At 37.9% G+C, this 21700-nt stretch overlaps 1 pseudogene; it reads left to right on the forward strand.

Annotated features, from left to right (window-relative positions):
* Window positions 1-918: 918 nt before the first annotated feature.
* LOC138153197 (perilipin-3-like) lies at window positions 919-5481 on the forward strand (annotated as a pseudogene).
* The last annotated feature ends 16219 nt before the right edge of the window (window positions 5482-21700 follow it).

Genomic DNA, 21700 nt, shown 5'->3' on the forward strand with positions numbered 1-21700 from the left:
AGAAACAAATAGTAGCTGTGTGGTTCAGACCCCAGGGGAGGAGCAAAGCTTGCAACAGAATAATCAGGGTAGGAATCCCAGATCAAAAAGAAGCCTGCAGTTCCATTATTCTGAACCTATAAAGCTTTCTAGTTAGGTGACAGTGGAGTCTAGCAGCAGTATATTGGAACTTCTAACCAGGGACAAGCCCATATAAGTATTGTGTAACTTTCAGAGCTGAGACCAGAAAGGGAATAATCAGATTTTGCCCTGGATTACACCACTTTAGGAACTCTCAAAGGTCCCAAGCCTGAGCCATCTCTTATATCAAGGACTAACACAATAGTCAGTACTCCAAGAAAAAAGCAAGACACAAGACAAAGATTTAGACTAGATATACTAGCCCCTTAGAAGTATGCAGAGGCTAAAATAAAGTCCTAAATAAACTCCTAAGAAGTTGGAAGAATGAATACATTTTTTAAATCACATCATAAAAATGCTATTATGGTGACAAATATGCTCAAGAATCATCCCAGAAGAAGGAAACGACTCCAAAACATCTACAAGCAAAAACTCAAAGAAAAACCCAGTTTGTGCACAAATTCAACCAGAATTCCTGGAAGAGATGATGTAAGAGTTTAAAAAAAAATCTTAAAATGATTCTTAAAGTCAAATGAGAGTGCTAGAGAGAAAAATAGGAAAAGAAACGAGAGCTATAAGAGCTACAGAAAAAAGATTTGGAAAGAGAATAGCTTGAAACAAGAGGTACAAAACCTTACCGATTCAACAAACTCTATGAATATTAAAACTGACCAAATTAAAGCCCAAGTAGCTTCTGTGGCCATATCGTCAAGCATTGTCCCTAGATTGGAATGGGAAAGAAAAATATCTGGGTTTAGTATTAGCCATGTAACTATTACTGGCACAAAGGAAACTTACATGGACCATACATCTACTATTGGCAAAAAGACTATCTGGCTTGCAGGAACCAGAACAAATCCATCACAGATGGAGAAGACTGTCTCTGATATGATGCTTAATGATGCAAAACAGATTGTGGCTGAACTCAATTCCAAATTTTCAAGTGAGCCTATCAGCCAAGAGAGAATGCGCAGACCACAGGTACCACAGGAGAAACCATATTTATCTACAGAGATCATACTTTACAAAACTCAACCATTAAAAGAAACTGATTTATTAATGAATGCCAATAATAGTGACTTGAACAAGGGGGATGCCACAAGCGTCAGTGTTGTTACCACAAAATCTGTGTCTGATGAAGAGAAAATCTTGTCTAAAATCCAAGACAAGAAATGAACATTAGAAGAATTAAAACTGACTATGGACAAATACTTCCCAATCTTACCAGAAGTGACTAATATCTAAGAATCATCAGAGGAAGATAGAGATTATTTTAGAGAAGACATTTCAAAAGACAAAGACTATTTCACATCACTAGGTTCTCTGCCAAGTAACCTTCTGCCCAAGGCATATAAGTATACTATGGTAAGTATTAGAAGAGGTTGGGTTGGAGCCAAGATGGTGGAAGAAAGGCAAGGATTTGCCTAAGCTCTTCCCTAAACTCCTCCAAAGACCTTTAAATAATTCCCTAAAACAAATTCTGGAACAGTAGATCCCACAAAAGGACGGCTGAATCAATTTTCCAGCCCGACAACTTAAAAGGTTGGCAGGATGTTAAGTCTTCTCCCTCAATTTATTTAAAAAAGAACAACAATAACCACCTAGGATCTGAATGTCATGTATCATATCAATTGCTTTCTACCATAAGCCTGAAATAGCATTATTTAGCATAAGAAATGAAGCCAGTGCAGAACTGACCCCAGAAAACCAGGAGAGCACCTTGGGAGTGACTGAATCCACATGGGCAGCAGCTGTTTCCAGAGCTATCACCCCACAGATTATTAGGGGGTCAGAAGATTACAGGGATCTCTTTGTTAGCACTGGAGGCAGGACTCTGTTGCTTTGCTCATCCTTGGATCCTCAGTGGTAATCCCACAGTGAGAAGGAACACCAGTACCGCAAAGCTTGTTGCTGCAGTGGAAAGGGGACACATTTCATCACCGTTCCAGGGCAGAAAAGAGTGCTTGTGGTCATTCACAGACCAGAGAACAGGCCAGAAAAGTAGTAAACACCTCTTCTTAGATCATACTGCCTTGGAAGGACTGAAAACTTACAGGTCTCTAGAAGTATCTCTGAAAATAGCTGCACAAAACCCCTGAAGCTTGGGAGAGTATGCCCTACACACTGGAAGCAGAGCCCCACTTTAGCAAAAAGGCAAAAGTCAAGAAATAGGCTGGAAAAATAAGCAAACAACAGAAAAAAATTCTGACTATAGAAAGTTACTATGGTGACCAAAAAGATCAAAATACACACTCAGAAGATGACAACAAAGTCAAAACTCTTACATCCAAAGTCTGCAAGAAAAATATGAATTGGTCTCAGGCCATGAAAGAACTCATAAATGATTTTAAAAATCAAGAGAGGTAAAGGCAAAATTGGGAAAAGAAATTAGAGCAATGCAAGAAAATAATGAAAAAAGAGTCAATGACTTGGTAAAGAAGGCACACAAAAATATACTGAAGAAAATGATACCTTAAAAACAGAGTAAGTCTAATGGTAAAAGAGGCACAAAAATCCAGTAAGAAGAAGAATGCCTTGAAAAGCAGAATTGGGCAAATGGAAAAAGAGGCACAAAAACTCACTGAAGAGAAGAACTACTTAAAAATAGAATTGGGCAAATGGAAAAGGGAGCACAAAACTTCACTGAAGAAAATAATTCCTTAAAAATTAGAACTGAACAAGTGGAAACTAATGACTCTATGAGACATCAAGAAATAATTAAACAAAACCAAAAGAATGTGAAATAGAAGACAATGTGAAATATCTCATTAGAAAAACCACTAACCCGGAAAATAGATCCAAGAGAGATAATTTTAAAATTATTGGATTTCCTAAAAGTCAGGATCAAAAAAAGAGCCTAGACATTATCTTTCAAGAAATCACCAAGGAAAACTGTCCTGATATTCTAGAACCAGAGAGTAAAATAGAGATTGAAAAAATGCATTAACCACCTCCTGAAAGAGAACTCAAAATGAAAACTCCCGGGAATATCATAGCCAAATTCCAGAGTTCTCAGGTCAAGAAGAAAATATTGCAAGCAGCCAGAAATAAACAATTCAAGGACTATGAAGCCACAGTAAAGATAACACAAGATTTAGCAGCTTCTACATTAAATGATTAAAGGGCTTGGAATATGGTATGCTGGAGGGCAAAGGATTTAGGATTGTAACCAAGAATCAACTACCCAGCAAAACTGAGTATAATCCTTCAGTGGTAAAAAAAAATTGGACATCCAATGAAATAGAGGACTTTCAAGCATTCCTGATGAAAAGACCAGAGCTAAATAGAAAATTTGAATTAAATACAAGATTTGAGAGAAGCATAAGAAGGTAAACAGGAAAGAGGAATCATAAAGAACTTAAGGTTAAACTGTTTACAATCCTATAGGGGAAGATGATGCTTCTAACTCAAGAACTTTCTCATTATTAGTGCAGTTAGAAGGAGTATATATAGACAGAAGGCACAGTTATGAGTTGAATATGATAGCATGATATCTTTAAAAATAAATTAAAGGGTGAGAAAGAGGAATGCACTGGGAGAAAGGGAAAGGAAGAGGTAGAATGGGGTAAAGTATTCACATAAAAGGGGCAAGAAAGAGCTTTTGCAGTGAAGGGGAAGATGGGAGAGATGATGGGGAATGTTTGAACCTTACTCTCATCAGAATTGGCTCAAAGAGGGAAAAACATACACACTCAAATGGGCATAGAAATCTATCTTACCCTATAGGAAAGTAGAAGGGGAAAGAGATAAGTGAGGGGTGCTCACTTAAGGGAGGGTAGATTGGGGAGGCAGAAGTCAGAAGCAAAACACTTTTGAGGATAGACAGGGTGAAAAGAGAGAATAGAATAAAAGGGGACAGGGAATAGGATGGAGGGAAATATAGCAATCATAACTGTGAAAAACATTTTGGAGCAAGTTCCTCTGATAAAGGCCTCATCTCTCAAATATATGGAGGAATAGGTCAAATTTATAAAAAGAAAAGCCATTTCCCAAATGACAAATAATAAAAAAATATGAAGTCAGTTGTCATATGAAGTATTCAAAGCTATCTGTAGCTATATGAAAAATTCTCTAAATCACTATTGATTAGAGAAATGCAAATTAAAACAATACTGAGGTACTGCCTCACACCTATTAGACTGGCTAATAGGACAGAAAAGGAAAATGACAAATGTTGGAGGAGATATAGGGAAATTGAGACAGTAATGCACTGCTGCTCTCTATTTTAGAGAGCAATTTGGAACTATTCCCAAATATTTATGACACCTCTTTTTTGATGGCAAAGAATTAGAAATTGAGGGGATGCCCATCAACTAAGGAATGGGTGAACAATCTGTGGTATATGATTATGATGGAATGCTACTGTGTTATAAGAAATGATGAGCTAGATGCTCTCAAAAAAAACCTGGAAAGACTTACATGAACTGATGCAAAGTGAAATGAGTAGAACCAGGAGAATATTGTATACAGTAACAGTAATATTATAAGATGATCAATTGTGAATGACTTAGCTATTCTCAGCAATACAATGATCTGAAACAACTCTGAAGGAGTTATACTTCCCCCAGAGAAAGAACTGATGGAGTCTGAATACAGATTAAAGCACACTTTTTAAAAACTCTCTTTATTTTTCTTGGGGTTTCATTTTGATCTGCACTTTCTTTTGAGACATGACTAACATGGAAATATGTTTTATATGACTACACATCTGTAACCTATATCAAATTGCTTGCTTTCTCAATGACGTGGGTGGGAAGGGAGAGAAAGAATTTGGAACTCAATTTTAAAAACAATGTTAAAAAATAAAATACTAAATTAAAAAAATAAAGTATTACTTGTGCATAAAAAAAGAAAACATCAGAAGTGCCAAGTATGACATCAGAGAACTCTTGTATCAACTCTATGAAGCAACTGAATTGACTTACCAAAGCAAGCAAGTTTCTGAGGACTGAAAAAATTAATCATAAGGCACTATTTGAGCTGTGGATCAAGTGGAATAGGAGTCAGTCAGAAAATGCAGATGATGCTACATAACTCCTAGAACCCAGACTCTGGGCGTGATGTCCCATAGCATTGCCCTGAAATTAGGCAGTCAGCCTTCGTGAACCTCTTGCCTAAAGTCCAAGGTCTCCCAAGAAATCTACAAGACAAGCTTTAACAGGCCTGTTGTGACATGCAGGAGCTTCATACCACTATTCCCTAAGTAACGGGTTTGAAGATCTAGACAAGCATCAGTTGACCTAAGCCCAGGGAAGTATAAAAGAATTGTGTTGTTTCTTAGAAAGTAGTATTCCTTCTGGTTGGATTGTAGGACCACTTTTCCCCTCTGAATATTCCTTCCCAAGTGATAATACTCCTTAAAAAACAAAAAATCTTGAATTATGATATGGAATCAGACTGATACTTCCAGATCCCTGGCAAGCAGTCTTGTACTCATTTATAGTTAATAACTATACTCTATATACTTTTCAGATTACAAAAATAAAGTCGCATTGAAAAAAAAATTTTTTAAGCTGTGAAAGACTACATGAGACAATAAGAAATACTAAAACAAAGTCAAATGAGTGAATGAAAACCAAAGAAAAATATGTTATCTTATAGCAAAAACAACTGACATGGAAAACATAATTTTCCATTGAGGAAAATATTTGAGGAAATATAATTTAAGAATCATCAGATGACCCAATCACCATCAACAAAAAATAGCCTAGAAACAGTTCACAAAATCATAAAACTTCCCAGACCTCTAAGGACTTGAGGGTAAAGTAGAAATGAAAAAAAAAATCCACTGTTCACCTCCTTAAAGAAATCCTCAGGGGTGGCTAGGTGGCAGTGAATAGAACATGGGCCCTGGAGTCAGGAGGACCTGACTTCAAATACGGCTTCAGGCACTTGACACACTTACTAGCCATGTGACCTTGGGCAAGTCACTTGATTCCAATTGCCCTGCCTTCCCCGCTCCAAAAAGAAAAAAAGAAAAAAAAAGAAACTCTCAAATGAAAACTGTCAGAAATATTACATTCAAAATTCAGAAATTCCAGGTTAAAAAAATATACTACAAGCAACCAGAAAGGAAACATTCAAGTACTGAGGAGGTACAATCACAAAATTTAGCAGTTGCCACTATAAAGAAGTGGAGAATTTGGATTTTTATATTCCAGAAAGAAAAAGATATATGCTTATAACCAAGAATAACTTACCTAGCAAAAATTGTGTATAATCCTGGAAGCAGAAAGTGGATCTTTAATGAGATAGAGGACTTCCAAGCATTCCTGAGGAAAATAACAGACCAGAGTAGAAACTTTGAAATATAAATGCAAGCATCAACTGAAATATAAAAAGATAATCACTAGTGAGTAATCACAAAGAACTAAACAAGAATAAATTGTTTACATTCTAAGGGAATGAGGAGATGATATATGAATCCCCCTCTTCCCCCAAACTGTATAATCATCAAGGGTCATAGAAGTCTAACTTGACATAGGGTCTGAGAATGGTTTATTATATTTTTATGATCTTAAAAGAAGAATGGGAGAGAAGGGTCCTACCCATATCATTAGCAGAGCATAAAGCCACTTATAATCACATAATGTTAAAGTGGGAAGAGTCTTTTAAAACCATTGAACCCAAATGATCACTGGTTTTGGGATTTCCTTCTACTATATTCCTGAAATATGGTCATCTATCAAGTATAGTGGCAACCACACTGGCATACCCAGGATGGCTGCTAGCACATGTTCTCAGATCTGTTTTACTAGGAAAGACAGCTGTTTAAGGGGTCAACAATCTTTCTTAATTACATTCACTAGTTGAGGGGAAAAGTCAGCACCTTGAACTCCAGAGAAAATACAAAGAAATAAAGACCAACAGACAGGGCTCTGGTTTCCTGAATCAACTATAAACTTTACATACATCCCTGGATTGACAGAGCCTTTACATCTGAGCAGTGAAGGAGCTCTGAACATATAAGCACTCAGAATCTCGACCAGGGAATCACAAGATCCTTCTCATAACAGAGTCCCGAAAGCAAATATCTCTCTCTCTCTCCTCTCTCCTCTCTCCTGTCTCCTCTCTCCTCTCTCCTGTCTCCTGTCTCCTCTCTCCTCTCTCCTCTCTCCCCTCTCCTCTCCCCTCCCCTCTCGTCCCCTTCTCCCCCCCCCCCTTGCTCTGTTCCCCCCCCAAAAAACCACACCCTCTCTCTATCTCATTCTCTCTCCCTCTATTTGTCTTCCTCTCTCTATCTTTCTCTCTCCCCACCCCCCCCCCCCTCTCTCTCTCTCACATCAAGTATCCCCTAAGCAACCTTCCCTTCATGGTCTCCATGTGAGGCTATTAATGGGTGGGGAAGATCTTGAATCCCATGAACACTACACCAAGGAAGACAAATTGAGGATCTCACCATCTCATAGTCACAAGGTGTGGTTTTTTTCTGCTGTTTAACAAGGTCACACTGTTAAAAAAAATTCCTCCTTATAATAATTGGCATTTATGAGTTATATTACAGTTTATACAGGTTTTTATATACACTGTTTCATTTGGTCCTCACAACTTACACTGTGGACAAGGAGGTACCATAGGACCTCTGAGGCCATCTCGTCTAACCCCCTCGTTTTATAGATGAAGAAGGGAAACACCTGGAAGCCACTTACTCAAGAAATATTTAAACCCAGCTTCTCTGATTCCAGATGAAGTGTTGCCTCTATTGTATCATTATATCCATTTTATAGGTAAGGAAATTGAGACAGAGTTTATTGCTAAAAGTTTCACACACACAATATGTAGTACAACTAATGCTCAAACCCAGGTCTTCTGATTCTGAATCCAAAACTCTCTGCCTTATATATCAAGCCAAAATTTATCTTTGTATAACTTTTATCCACTGGTTCTGTCCTTTGGAATAACAATGTCTACTGCTTTTTTAGAAGACAGTTCTCCAAATAATTTAAAGATAGTGACTGTGTCTAACACTCCAGCCCAAAGACCCCAACGTCCTTCAAGTGTTTGTTTGTCAATGATATTATTTCCAGGCCTCTCATACTTTTTTTCTTCCTCTGGGCACGGTATCTTGTCAACACTTCTGTTAAAAGGTGGCATCCGGAACTGAAAACAATACTTCAGCTGTGTTCTCTGAGCAGTACATGAATCAGTCCCTGCTACTCCCCCCTCCCCACAATCTGGACACTACGGTTTACCCAAAATTACTTTTGATACAGCATCTCACACTACTGCCTCGTAATGAGTTTATGGTCACCTAAAATCCCAGCCCTTCTTCAACTGAACAGCTGTCAAAATCAGTGGCTATTTTGAAATGGAAATGTTAAACTTTAAATTGGTCTCTGTTAATTTCATTTTTGTTGGTCCGTGGTCCAGTCCATCAAGATAATTTTAAATCTTGAGTTTGTCATCTATCATTTTAGCTATCTCTCCCATTGGATCAGCCAGAAATTTGGTTAGGATCTTATGTAAATCTGGTAAACAGGTTGAGGCTAATTTGTGCTTCTAGAACCCAGTCTCCAGATTGATAGTCTATTCATCAACATTCTATGAGACAAGTTGTCTAATCAGTTAGCTATGAGTCCAATTAGCTGCACACCCAGAACACATTTTTTACATATTAAGGGTCTTTTCTAAAGCCCTAGAATCCTTCTTTTACCCTTTTGCCTTATGCCTTAACCCATAGAGTGTCTGATGGTGCTATCACTGGAGATTACTTGCTCTCCTTGAAATAAATACTATTTTCAAACACATGTAATGTTTTAAAATTTATTTATTTATTTTTAATTTTTAACATTCACTTCCAAAAGATTTTCTTTTTTTTGCTTTTTGGAGGGCAGTTGGGGTTAAGTGACTTGCCCAAAGTCACATGGCTAGTAAGTGTGTCAAGTGTCTGAGCCCGGATTTGAACTCAGGTCCTCCTGATTCCAGGGCCAGTGCTCTATTCACTACTTCCATAAGATTTTGAGTTTCAAATTTTCTCCCCATCTCTCCCCTCCCCCACTCCAAGAAAGTGTGTAATTTGATATAGGCTCTACATATACATTCATATTTAACCTATTTTCACATTAGTTATGTTGTAAAGAAGAATTAGAACCAATGGGAGAAACCATGAGAAAAAAGAAACAAAAAAAAGAAAAAGAGAGCAAATAATATGCTTCAATCTGCATTCAGATTCCATAGTTCTTTTTCTGGATGTGGACAGCATTTTCCATCACAAGTCCTTTGGAGTTATCTTGGATCTTTGCATTGCTAAGAAGAGATAAGTCTATCAAAGTTAGTCATCACACAATGTAGTGGTCACTGTTATTGTACAATGTTCTCCTGGTTCTGTTCACTCACTTCACTGAGCAGCAGTTAATTCAAGTCTTTACAAGTTTTTCTGAAGTCTGCCTGCTCATCATTTCTTATAGCACAACACTATTCCATTACATTCATATACCATAACTTGTTTAGCCATTCCTTTGATGGGCATTCTCTCAGTTTCCAATTCTTGGCTACCACAAAAAAGAGGTGCTATAAATATTCTTGTACATGTGGATCCTTTTCCCATTTGTATTATCTCTTTGGGATATAGACCTAGAAGATATTGTTGGGCCAAAGGATATGCACATTTTTATAGCCCTTTGGGCAGAGGAGTGCCAAATTGCTCTCCAGAATGGTTGGATCAGTTCCAACCAACTCCACCAACAATGTATTAGTGTTCCAATTTCCCCCCATGTTTTCCAGCATTTATCAATTTCCTGTTCTGTCAAGTTAGTTAATCTGATAGGTGTGATGTGGTACCTCAGTTGTTTTGATTTACATTTCTCTAATCAATAGTGATTTCGAGCATTTTTTTCATCACTATAGATAGCTTTAATTTCTTCATCTGAAAATTTCCTGTTTATATCCTTTGACCATTTATCAATTGGGGAATGATTTGTATTCTCATAAATCTAACTCAATTCTCTATATATTTTAGAAATTAAATCTTTATCAGAAACAGTGGTTGTAAAAATTCTTTCCCAGTTTTCTGTTTCCCTCCTAATCTTGTTGCATTGGCTTTGTTTGTGCAAAACCTTTTCAATTTAATGTAATCAAAATTATCCATTTTGCATTTCATAATGTTCTGTGTCTCTTGTTTGGTCATAAATTCTTCCATTCTCCATAAATCTGACAGGTAAACTATTCCTTGCTCTCCCAGTTTGCTTATAACAGCCTTTATATCTAAATCACGTACCCATTTTGACTTTATTTTTGTAAGATATTTGTGTATGCCTAGTTTCTGTCATACTATTTTTCAGTTTTTCAAGCATTTTTTGTCAAATAGTGAGCTCTTATCCTAGAAGCTAGAGTCTTTGGATTTATCAAATAGTAGATTATTTATCAAATAGTAGATTACTATAGTTATTGACTACCTATTCCATTGATCCACTACTCTATTTCTTAACCAGTACCAAGTAATTTTGATGATTGCTACTTTATACTACCATTTAAGATCTGGTATAACTAGACCACTTTCCTTAGCATTTCTTTTCATTAATTTTGTTTTTATTTTTTCTAGGTCTATAAAACAATTTTTTGGTAGAAAGGCATGTATTTTTCAGAGGGGTAAACCATTAAAATGATGTTGAGTAAGGTGTGTGGGACTTAGGAGTAGATCCCTTTCTTTTTATTTTGGCAGAGTTAGATACAAAGATATTTGGAGAGGATGGAGAAAGAGGTGAGAAAGGTATTGAGTCAGCTATCCATGGATAATCTCAATTTTCTCAGTAAAGTAACAGACAAAATAATCTATAGGAGGAGAGGGTTGGGCACCATGGTGATAATATCTAGAGAGAACACAGGACCATAGTTAAATATCTTGTTCCATCCCTGTAGGACTGGAAAATGTCCCTTTGAAGAAACCCCAGGTAACTTCTATTTTGAGGAAAGGAAAAGGGGTGGAGAAGAGAGTTAATGATCTCCACAGATTCATAGCAACTTAATGAGAGATCTGAGAACAGCAGTCTTGAATCCTCCATTTTCAGGCCAGTATGCTCAGACTGTACATTCCTCTTTGCACTGAATGGGTCTGTAAGACTGAATAAATTCCAAATTTTGTCCTCTGCCAAAATGCATCCTATTTGGATGCTATTATCACCACTCATCCTAAATATGGGCAATCAATAGCAAATGCTCCTTTCTAGGGTTTTTCTTCCATTAAGCATTCTATTCTGACAGCTAAAGCAGAGAAAGTGAGAGACACACAGAGACAGAGAGAGAAGAGAAGAAAAAAGGTTAAAAAAAAAGTCTGCTGCTTGTGAAATGGCTTTTCTTTAATCCTGAATGAGAACATGCTGTTGCTAGGTGCCTATTTTTCTGCTTTTCAGATATAAAGTAAGTAATAGGATACATTCCCTAATACATCTGCGAGTATAGTAGTTATTCTCATACTTCAGTGTCCTTTAAAATATTATTATCTAGCAACACTTGGACTCTGTGCTGGTATGCAAATTAGACATAATAAAGAAAGGAAACAGGTTTTTTGCTCCTAGATAATCACATTTATAAGGTTAACGAGATTTATATATTACATCAGGGAGCTGAGGTTAGAAAGGAAGGGTTGGGTTTTTTTTTTTTTTAATATAATAGTTGGCAACAATGAAGATTTCCTGGTGCTTTTCCCTAAATGAGATCAAAGTTTCTCATCTACACTGTCAGTTTAATTAGGTGAACAAAAAAAAAATCTCCACGAAACCAAAATGCTTCAAAACTGACTTCAGAAACAAGTCAGAAAGATCCTAAATTGAATCTATTTTAACTATCAGAGCCAGGAACAGGGATGGTATCATGAGGAAAAAAGAAATGTACAGTGTTCCCCATTAAAGTTAACATCAAAAGAGAATACTTTTGGGTTGAATGTTAGCAATTTAGCCAGAAGAGGTTACCATTTTCATACTTTCCTTCTTTGAAAGAAGGGCAACAGGCTGGGAAATCTGACTTAATAAAATGGAAAACAAATACACACCCCTCTTAGTTATGAGTAATGCTTAATAGTTCACATTTCTATAATGTTTGAAGGTTTACAAAATGCTTTGCTTACAATTCTGTAATATGAGTAGCATAAGGATGATTTTTGAAGGTCTCACAATTACTAGATGTACAAACCAAGACTTGACTCCGGGTCTGGTCTTCCTAATACAACTATACTTCCCAATACAACCACTATAACTGAAAAGACCTCTTGGGTCTTCTAGTCTAAAACCCTCATTCAATTCAATTCACTTCCAAAAATAGTTATTAAGCACTGCCTACATTCCCTGTATCATATTAGGTCCGAGGACACAAAATAAACCTGCCTTCATCCTCAAGTAACATTCATTTTATGGAAGGGGAAGCATGAAACAGCATGTATACATGAGTAAATACAAAAAATATATAATTTTCAAGGGTAAACTGGAGGCCAATTGGTTAACAAAAGAAACTAGGATTCAAAGAATGGAAGTATTTTGACTAGGATCACATGATGAGTTAGTACCAAGTCTCCCAACTTTCAGGCCTACGCGCTTTCTTTTTTTTTTTGGAGGGCAATTGGGATTAAGTGACTTGCCCAAGGTCACACAGCTGGTATTTATGTTGAGTGTCTGAGGCCACATTTGAACTCAGGTCCTCCTGATTCCAGGGCCAGTGCTCTATTCACTGTGCCACCTAGCCACCCCAGGCCTATGCTCTTTCTACCATAGTACGTTGCTTCTTAGGAAATGAAGTCATATATTGAGTTCAAACTAGGGGTTATAGAGTGTTACCCTTCTCTGCTAAAATTCTACTTCAATGACTCCTCATGGGACAGGGGCAACAAAGGCTCTCAAAAGCTATGCCAGTGGTATGTGAGTTTTGGCAGGTCCTAGTCTAGAGAATGCTAGGTGGCAAAACAAACAGATTGACAGACTTGGAATCAGGAAGACTTGAGTTCAAATCCTGTCTCAGGCACTTACTAGTCAATTAACCCTCCTCAACCTCATCAGTTTCCTCATACCTAAAATAGGTATAATAATAGTACCTACACCCCCTAGGTTTACTGTGAGAGTAAAATGGGATATTTGTAAAGTACATTCATAAAGAGTATTTGTAAAGCACTTTGTAAACTTTTGAAAAACTGGAATAAATGCTGGCTATCAGCTAGAAAGGCTGTGAGTCTGAGCTATAGGTCTGGATATAGACTAATTGTTTTTGGCAACAGCAACTCAGGAAGGAGTTGCAATCTGCATCATGGAGGGTCTACCCACACTAATGAAATCACAGACATTTCAAGGTATTCAAGTAAAAGGGAGGTACTACATATAACAAAGATTTTACATATATTATACATATATAGGCACCTATACATATATGTACACACACTTAGTATTGCAATGTAGTTGTCTGTACTCTTTAGCTATATAGAATGTGAACCCATACTGAAAATAGCTGAATTGTTAATGGCTTAAAAGACACTTGGATTTTACAACATCATTAGGCTGTCATTATGAGCATTAATCCAGTAACAAGCATTTATTAAATGCTTACTCTGGGCCAGGCACTGTGAGATTTTATGTATGTGTGTGTATGTGTGTGTGTGTGTGTGTGTATATGCCTGTGCACATATACGTATTATGTGTGTATACATATATACACACACATGCAAACGTAGTATGTAGTATGACTGTATATTATTATAGAATTTAGAGCTGTTAGTTCGATCTCTTAATTTTACAAATAAAGTGAGGGCCACAGCCTCAGACACTTAACACTTACTAGCTGTGTGACCTTGGGCAAGTCACTTAACCCCAATTGCCCAGCCTTGCCCCCTCCAAAAAGAAAAAAAAATGAGGGCCACAGGGATAAACTGGCCCAACATCACTCAGGTAGGAAATTGCAGAGTTGGTATTCAAACCTAGTTCTCCTTCCTCTATTCTCAGTATTTTTCCCACTATAGCATTTTTCCTTCTCATGTGGAAGCATCATAACACAGCAATCCAGTTCTTAGAATGCCATCTTTGATAATCCTCAAAAGACTAAGCCAAGTGACCAGTACCTAACTCACCCCCTGGTACATCTAGGGCCCAGTACAATGTGTATAACAAGAGGCAGGGAGGTAAATACAATAAAGAACTAGATTCAAATCCTTAGTCATATATTCCCTAGCTGTGTGGCCCTAAGTAAATAACTTAAACTCTCTCAACCTCAGTTTCCTCATCTGTAAAATGGGGGTGATAACAGAACCTACTTCACAGGGTTGTTAAGAGAATCAACTGAGATCATATATGTAAAATACCTTCCAAACCTTACAGTGTTATATAGATATCAGCTATCAATGTTATTGTTATTATTATTTCTCTACTTTGTACTTCTGAAGCAGGAGCTCAATATGTATATCTCTGGGATGCTTCCTAGAGTTTGATTACTATCACCTCTTCAGAGCCCAAGATTAAGGTGTGTGCATAAAGCTGACCCATAGTTACTCTTGGCTTCTAGCAGGGACACTGGCCATGTATTGTAAATGTTGATGGTAACATGGACCCTATTAGAGATGGTGTCCATTGACCTAGAAAGTAAGATACCTAGAGGTAATAACATTATCCATTTACTATGGGGATAAGAAAGCCAATTCCTTAAGGTATAAAACAGCCCAGATGATTGTAAATATTAAATATACTCTGCCTAAATAAGCGGATCACCAAGTAATGATTATTTTTGGCAACGGTAACTCATGAAGGGGTTGCATCATGCATCATAAAATGGATGCCTTTGAATTCATGACCTGGCATGTTACTCAGGTACTCCAGAGTCGAACAATGTTAAATGATTTCTGGCTGAAACGACCTATTCCAAAATGAACACAGCATTTGTGTCTCAGTAGAGGTAACAGGGAGTAAAGATCAGTACTAACATTTTATGACTACATTGACACCTTTATCCAATACTAGCATGTTAATAGAATAGGCCAATGGATGTGCCATCTAATCAATGAAGCTTCTGCTTCCAAGAATGAAGATTGTAATCCATCTATACCAGTCCATTCTGGCCTCTTTGCCATATACTCTCATAAATCTGCCATAGAGGGATGCGCCTAATGTTCTGAGGTCCTTCCTCATCTTCTATAGGAATTGCATGAGTACACAGGCTCCACTGGTAACAATAATATTATTACATACAAATCACACTTCAATATTAGACTCTATTGAATATTTTTCCCCTGAAGAGCAGCTCCTTAGTGTTCACACATCTATCTTTTCTTGTGACCTGATAAAATTCATCTGAGGCAGGTAGAAGCATGTCTGATTAACCCTATGGAACACAGATAAGAAGCAAAAGAGATTAAATCAGCTGCTCAAAGTCCCACAATGAGACAATGACACAACCGAGTCCAGAACTGGCTGGGCTTCTGACTCCTGGTTTTGTTTCTGCATCATATTACATTTACTTGAAATTTTACTATGAAACAAAATAAGTTAGTTTTTTGGGGGGATGGGAAGAGGGAAAAGGGAATACAGCAAAAGGGAAGGGATGAAGCATTTACATAATATCTACTATTGTGATGTATAAACAATTCAAAAGACACAATTTCTGGGCAATTCATAATTTTATTCATTATATTCACAGATAATAAAAAAGGTAGGTGGCATCTTTGAATGCTAAAGACCCCTCATGGAACCCACTCAACACTTAGATGCCCTTGGAAGAGTGGATATTCCTGAGGGTGAAGATCAACTCTGATTGGTAAACAAGTTATAAGATAATGAATATTATAATGAGAGGTGGGTCTATTCTAATGAGGGTCTGGGGAATATGACTAATCACTCAGACTTTCCTGACTAGAACACAATGGGCCCCAATTTCACTCAAATTAGATTTTCTTTATAAGTTTTTGTTACTTGTGTGGGGCACCAATTGGAGGAGGAGGAAGAAGAAGAGGGAGAAGAAGAGGAAAAAGAGGAGGAAGAGAAAGAAGATAGCAATTAGAGGTAGCATCTACTATGTACCAGGCACTATGCTAAATATATCTCATTTGATCCTTGTAACAATCCTGTGAGGTACATGCTATTATTATCATCTCTATTTTACAGCTGAGGAAACCAAAGCAGACAGAGTTTAAGTGACTTGTCCAGGGTTAAATAGCTACTAAGTGTCAAAAGCTGGATTTAAATTCAAGTCCCCTTGATTCTAGGCCTGGCACTCTATCCACTGAACTACCAGCTGCCTCTATAGTTATATGAAATATGGTGAGAAGGAAAGTGTTGGCTTGGGAGCCAGAGGGCCTAGGCTTAGATCGCATCTCTGCTAATTACTACCTGTGTGACCTTAGGTAAGCCAGTGAACTCCTCTGGGACTCATTTACCTTATCTACAAAATGAGAGCACTGCACTCTAAGGTCCCTTTTATTTCTAAGTTTATTATCCTATAATTTTAAATAACTTCCATTTCCATACCACAAACCCCAAATAGCCCGGTACCACCAAAGCAGGAAAGCATATTCTCCTACAATGGACCCTACAAAAACAAAGCCCCAATTCCTGTCAATGGGCTTAATTCTGGGAAACAACAACCTTTCCAATACAACGAGGTCCAGATTAGCATGAGTACTGAATCCCTTGAAGTGGTTACATGTACTCAAATTTGCATTTTTCAAAGTTATAATGATGTAAAGTACAGTCATTGGTTCTAGTAGAGTAGAAATATACAGTACAATTTTTTTAAATGCCAGTGCTTCAGAGAATTCATTATTTGCACTGAGACCTAGAGGTAGCTTCAGTATATATAAAGTTTTTCCTCTACTTATTCATCCTTAATACAGTAGTTCTCAAACTTTCCTTTTCTCACTATACAATATTATTGTTAATTATTCAAGAAATTTTAGCATGCTGCAGAAGAGTTGGGAGACTTGGTTATACAATTACAAGTGGGAGGTTTATATGATTTGCAGCATACCTATCAGAAACTCAAGGTGCACCTTTTAAGACCCATTGCCTTAATATCTAGAAAATGTCCAGACCTCCTTTTCTGCATTCATAAGATATTCTTACAATAATAATAATAGCAGTAGTAATAATAATTTATATAGAGCTTTAAGCTTTACAAGGCTTAAGTGTCATAGTGGATAATGAGCTGGGCCTGGAGACAGGAAAACTTGTCTTCATCAGTTCAAGTCCAGCCTCAGACACTGACTAGCTGTATGACCCTGGGCAAATCACTTGACCCTGTTTGCCTCAGTTTCCTCATCTGTAAAATGAGCTAGAGAAGGAAATGGCAAACCGCTCCAGTATCTTTACCAAGAAAACCCCAAATGGAGTCACAAAGAGTCAGACAGGATTGAAAAAACAGCTCAAACAACAGATAAATTTACATATGTTATATCATTTGATCTTAAAAATAATCCTGTGAAGTAGATGCTACTATTATTTCCATTTTACAGAAAGGTAAACTGAGGCCATGATAGATCACCCAGCTAGTGTCTGAGACAGTATTTGAACTCAGATCTTCCTGACTGCAAGCCTCTATTCACTCTTCTGTCTCTACATCCTCTATCCACTATGCCACCTAACTGTCCCATTATTTATTTCTTTGTTTGTTTGGTAAGGGGAAGATGATATCACAACTTTTATATGCGCCAAGCAGAAGGTCCAAGGCTCCAAGTCTCCCTCTTGGGCTGTGAAAAGTTAGAAAAACACTGGGAAGCCAATTCTTCTGAATGAACCTCTCCTAGCAAAGGAACTAATTCCCATTTGCCCTTGCTTCTTTGCAACTGGCTCCTATTATTTTAAAAAAAAATCCATTCTAATTCTACCCCTTTTATGTACATGCTTGAATTACACTAATATTTCAAGGGAGATGTTAAGGAGTAAGACCCACTTTACTTGTGTTACTCTTTAAGAAGTCATTGCCTGGGGAGGCTAGGTGTCACAGTGAATAGAGCACCAGCCCTGGAGTCAGGAGGACCTGAGTTCAATTCTGACCTCAGACACTTAACACTTACTAGCCATGTGACCTTGGGCAAGTCACTTAAACTTTGCCCTGCCTTCCCCCCTCTGCAAAAAAAAAAAAGGAGGAGGAGGAGGAGGAGGAGAAGAAGAAGAAGCTGCCAAAGCCTGATTCCAAGTGCTCACCTTTCTCTCACTTCCGGCTCTTGGGATATCCAGATTTCTTGAGAGCTCCTTCTAAACCTATGAGCACCAGCTCCTGTAAGAGGTCTACTCCAATTCCCTCAGTTGTTAGGTCTTCCTTTCTCTCCCCTCCTCCTATTACTTTGTATTTATTTTGCTATTTGCTTAGTTGTGCATATGTTCTTTCTCTAGTTGAATCTAGGCTCCATGAGGGCAGGCAATGCTTCATTTTTCAAAAAAACCTCTGTAGCTCTCAGTGCCTAGCAAAGTGCCTAACACACAGTAGGAATGCAACAAATGCTTGCTGATTGTTGAAAAGGGTGGTGCTCACTCAGCTTGTGCCACCCCTGAACAAAGACAGATTGCTTGGGCCAGAAAACGAACTGAAGAAAAGCACACTTGCCATATGGGATGGGCGGCCGTGCCAGCTTTGTCATTTGGCCTTCCAGAATACCAGGCAAGAAGCCCATCGGCAACCTCCCCTCTTTGTGCTCAAGGCGGCCGTGCTTTTGTTTCCACTGGCAACCTCCCGCGTATTTCGTTCTCTTTGGTAAAGGCTTTCGGCACAAAGCAGAAAGAGCTTCCAAAATCTGGCATATTCAGGGCTCCTATTTCCAAAGTCGGGACGAGAAGACAGAATGGCTTTCGAGGTTTTGTTCAGAGTATCACAAGGAATGCCAAAGGATGTCTTTTTTACGTTCCGTGGGCTTCATCTCTTAATGCTATTTCAGGCTTAACAGTAGAAAGCAATTGCAATGATACACAGCATTCAGGTCCTGGATTGTCGCTGTTGGTCTTGTTTTTGTTGGTGTTGTCATTTTTATTAAAAAAATTGAGAGGGAGGTCTTAAAATCCTTTTCATGACAAAGTTAGTTTTGACTGACACTAAGTTTGCAAAAATGGCACAGAAAATTGCATCTTGCCCAAGCTTTTCTCAAAGCAAATGGAAACGTCAAAAAGAAAAAAGAAAAAAAAGTATAAATTCTACTCAGATTCAAGTAGCTTCCAAGGAAAATGACTGCATCCTTGATGGGTAATTGAGGCTCCAGGACACAGTCAGAACTTTCTGAATGGCAAGACTATTTTCTGAGAGTACTTTCACAGATCCCAATGAAAAAATGAGAACAAGGCTGAAATTGTTGGGGGGAGGAAGCAATGAGCTTACTGAGGAGGAGAAAAGGGCGAGAAGAGTCAAAAAACCCAGACTAGGTTTGGGTTTTATGTACAAATATAAATGATGCCAATGAAGTTTTGTTTCTCAATTTGTTTTTGTATCTCTGCCTGGCATAGAGGAAGTGTTAATTAACTGCTTGTTGGATTCAAATAGAAAGGTTCAAATGCTCTATATAAAAATGAAACATGAAAAATGTGTATTTAAAATCACACTGATGAAAAAAAGTGAATGGACACTTTTCCAGATCTCCTTTTCACCTCCAATCTGCCCCCTCTGGTTCTCTAGTACCCTTCAAAGGGCTACTTGATTCAATAAGCATTTATCTATGTGCCAGGCATTGTTCTAGACTCAAGAGATACTAGAACAAGAAGGAAGCAATCTCCATCTAACTGGAGGGAGGAGGCATTTGGGATTTATTCATGTAAATACATACAAAGTAGTTGGAGTGGGGGTTAAGATAATACAACTGGGGAATAGGAAAGGCCTCTTGTGGTAGGTGAAATTTTACCTGGGCTTTGAATAGAGGAAGGGCAAGGGTTCTTAATCTGAGGTCTATAGATCCCAAAGGGTTCCGCTGTGCAGTCATTTCAGTCATGTCAGACTGTTAGTGATCCCATTTGGGGTTTTCTTGGCAAAGATATTGGAGTGGTTTGCCATTTCCTTCTCCAGATCATTTTACAAATAAGGAAACTGAGGTAAACTGAGTTAAGTGACTTGCCCAGGGTCACACAACTTGAAAGTGTCTGAGGCTGGATTTGAACTCAGGTCTTCCAGACTCCAGGCCCCAAGCTCTATCTACTGCATCACCTAGCTGCATCTCCCTGGCATTTCTTTCAATTTTGAACATAAGCAACAAACGACAGTATTTTAAAAATATTTTATTTATTTCAATCAGCAAAAAAATCACCCTTCTAACCTTCCTCTTCCAATTGAGAACAACAAAAAAAGGAAATCCATGACAAATATGTATAATTAGTCAAACAAATTTTCACACTGACCATGTACAAAAAACAATTTGTCTAATTCTGCATTCCAGGTCCTTCTCGTCTCTATTAGGAAAGGAGTAATATGTTTCATCATTTGTCCTCTGGAATCATGAAAACCACAGTATTATCACCACTACCTGTGATGGCCAAAAGGGTCCAACATACCCCCCCCCCCCAAAAGTTTAAGAACTCCTGAGCTAGGAATTCCAAGAAGGGAAAGCATTACAGGGAAAGCCTTTGCAAAGGTGAGAGATGGAATATCTTTTGTGGGACAAAAACAAGTATCATGACTACTATCTTTCTTATGAATGGCTTCTCTTGTACTAAATAGGGTTTGTTTGCTTGCTGGCACCCCCAGGAGATTTTAATATTTTCAAGGGTGCCACAGCCCTTTGTCTTTTATGCCCAGTCAATTAAGTTCAAAAACCATTTATTAAGTTCCTATTAGGTACCAGACACTGTATATACAAAGATAAGACAGAAACAGTCCCCACCCTTAAGAAACCTGCATTCTATTGGGTGGATACAAAGATCTTATCTACTTATGACTTATCTACACAGATAATTACAAAATCGATTATTAGACTGGAATGCTATGGCTCTGGGCCAAGCCTTTTCCATCTTTCTCTGGAAGATAGGAAGTCTGTCCCACACACTAACCAGGGGTGGGGAACCTATAGTGTCAAGGTCACATGTAGCCCTCTAGGTCCTTTGACTAAATCCAAATTTCACAGAATAAATCCCCAATAAAAGGATTTTATTTTATTGCTAACCTCTTGAGCAAGAAGCACCAGAAGGGAAGTGGCCACCGGATGGATGATTAAAATAGTAAAATAACCTAGCTCTGACAAACAAATACCTCAAGAAGGGAAAGCCAAAGAAAAATAGAGGTAAGCTGTCCCCTTCATCAAAGAATTGAATAGTTCTCACCAGGGGAAGTCAGCCCAAAGTAAACAGACCTGAAGCCTGTGAATGCTAACAAAAAACAACTACAACAAAACACACCAAACACAATAAATAAATAAACCTAGAGTTAAAAGGAATTTCAGAAACCATCCATTTTACAGAAGAGCAAACTAAGGCCCAGAAGAGTGAAGTGGCTGCCTAAGGTCAGACAGAGAGAAAGGTGTAGGGTAGTGAGCTTTGAACCTAGGTCCTTTGACTCCTCTGACCTAATAAATGCTTGTTGACTTGACCTTGACTCCAGAGCCAGTACTTTCTCTACCACACAATGTTGATTAAGTAAAACCCAGGAGGTAATCCCTGATGAAAAGAGTAATTCCACAAAAGCATCAGCAGGGCTATTGAGAAGAAAGAATGGC

This window comes from Petaurus breviceps, unplaced genomic scaffold (assembly GCF_028583685.1).
Source record: "Petaurus breviceps papuanus isolate PSGF00001 unplaced genomic scaffold, PetGlider_PUasm1.0 90977, whole genome shotgun sequence".
Taxonomy (NCBI): Eukaryota; Metazoa; Chordata; class Mammalia; order Diprotodontia; family Petauridae; genus Petaurus; species Petaurus breviceps.